The sequence below is a fragment of the Eschrichtius robustus genome, chromosome 4, assembly GCF_028021215.1.
Source record: "Eschrichtius robustus isolate mEscRob2 chromosome 4, mEscRob2.pri, whole genome shotgun sequence".
Taxonomy (NCBI): domain Eukaryota; kingdom Metazoa; phylum Chordata; class Mammalia; order Artiodactyla; family Eschrichtiidae; genus Eschrichtius; species Eschrichtius robustus.
In genome coordinates this window covers 4,274,230-4,276,484 of record NC_090827.1, presented here as the reverse complement: position 1 = coordinate 4,276,484, position 2,255 = coordinate 4,274,230, and the positions used below count along the sequence as shown (strand labels likewise).

General features: G+C 41.7%; 1 non-coding gene across 1 annotated transcript; it reads right to left on the bottom strand.

Moving 5' to 3' along the window:
- Nucleotides 1-1,968: 1,968 nt before the first annotated feature.
- Nucleotides 1,969-2,050, bottom strand: TRNAS-GCU (transfer RNA serine (anticodon GCU)). Its single transcript has one exon. It is a non-coding gene; the product is annotated as a tRNA-Ser (tRNA).
- Between the last annotated feature and the right edge of the window lie 205 nt (nucleotides 2,051-2,255).

The window sequence follows — 2,255 nt, the reverse complement described above, 5'->3', positions numbered from 1 at the left end:
TAGGAATTCCCCAACAGATGCTTGGCGACAACAGACAAGAGTGCTGGAGTGTAGAAGGTACTTGGTTTTCTTTCCACACAATTCTAACTTTGGCACCTGTGATTGGCAGAATAATGGCTCCCAATGATGTCCACGCCTGTTATTTGCATGGCAAAGAGACTTTGCTGAAGACCATGGAAGACCTCGAGCTCCTAAGCCCAAGAATGTAAATGAGAATGTTGTAGTCAGTGTTTCCACATTGCTCCAGGGACACAGGCTTCAAACTGCCCCTGCATGTAGGGCATTCTCGAAACAAGTCAGATGATTCCTCTGACGATGAACATCGTCCTAAGTGTCCTCTTTCGGTTTCAGAGGCACCTAGAGCATATCTCTGCCCCTGTGTTGTAGTCGCATGGGGTTTAAGTAACCCACTATAGCTCGGGTTTAAGAAGAAGGGGTACGGATGAAAAGATGTGGAGAGGTCACTCCCTGCAAGGCCAAGTCTAGCAAACTAACGAGTTTGTAGGTGAGTTTGCTCACACAAAGGAGAGGCAGGGGACCTGTGAACAAGGAGTTACTGTGCTCAGGAGCGTAGGAGGGCAAACTGACAGTAGGGGATGGGTCCACTGCTCTTCGTGGTGAGACTGCTGTCCCTGTAGGGCATATAAGTGGAGTTGCTAGAAAGCAATAGAACAAAGAATTTTGTAAATTGAGAAAGTGTTGTAAGCTAGTTAAAGATATTGCAGGCGCAAAGCTCACACATGGAGACCACAGAGTGAGAACAGAAAGGGCTTAGACTAAATCCTGAGGAATGCATACATTTAAAGAACATAAAGGATAAGTTTGTTCTCTACATCTGTGGCTATTTCTGCTTTGCAAATATGTTCGTCTGCACCATTTTTCTAGACTCCACGTGTAAGTGATATTGTACAATATTTGTTTTTCTCTTTCTGACTTACTTCACTCTGTATGACAATCTCTAGGTTCATCCATGTCTCTGTAAATGGCACTATTTCGTTCCTTTTTCTGGCTGAGTAATATCCCATTGAACATATGTACCACATCTTCTTTATCCATTCCTCTGTTGATGGACACTTAGGCTGCTTCCATGTCCTGGCTACCGTAAATAGCGCTGCAATGAACATCAGGGTGCATGCATCCTTTCAAATTCTGCTTTTCTCCATGTATATGCCCAGGAGTGTGATTGCTGGATCATATGGTAGCTCTATTTTTAGTTTTTTAAGGAACCTCCATAGCGTTCTCCATAGTGGCTGCACCAATTTACATTCCCACCAACAGTTAGGTGGGTTCCCTTTTCTCCACACCCTCTCTAGCATTTACCAAGGGGGAAGGAGGAGTGGGATGAACTGGGAGATTGGGATTGACTATTTATAAAATAGGTAACTAATGAGAATCTACTGTATAGCACAGGGAACTCTACTCAGTGCTCTCTGGTGACCTAAATGGGAAGGAAATCTAAAAAAGAGTGGATATATGTATACATATAACTGATTCACTTTGCTGCACAGCAGAAACTAACACATTTTAAAGCAACTACACTCCAATAAAAGTGAATAAATAAAAAATAAAATTACTATGAAAGAAAATAGAGATAAAAACTGCATAGAGAAAAATTAGCAGGATAATGCCTTAAATAACCCATAAATTTGTGTACATTTCTCTATAGATCATTTTATCAGCTCCTCTAAATTTATTAGGCAATGTTTTTCTATGGTCCTCAATTAATTCTTTAATTATTTCCTCAATGGGGAATCCCTGCTCAGCAAAACTTATAATGGAATGAAAAATTGGTGGGAGAATGAAACATGAATCAAGTATATCAGTTAACAAATTAAGTTCACAGCCACGACAAATGTTACTGAGGAAGCAGAGAAAAGGGGAATTAGAAGGAATTACTCAGCTGAGTGATGAGTAAAGAATTAACTCACCGAAAAGGAGGAGCATTCACTCTTCACAAGCTCAGCCAGCCGACGAGGATGGGATTTGAACCCATGCGTGCAGAGCACAATGGATTAGCAGTCCATCGCCTTAACCACTCGGCCACCTCGTCACACGTGAGCGTTACTTCTTCAACCTCTTCCTGCAGTACTCCCAGACGATTTATAGCAATGTGTCTAATCACTCTTTTCCTGACTCACAGCCACAGTGTGAGTTAGGTGTCTTAAAGTAAATTTCACAACCACTTTCAAAGTAAGTTTCACAAAACTGATGGACAACACTTGGAGTGGTGAAGTTCCCTGGCAAATACCTGGTAA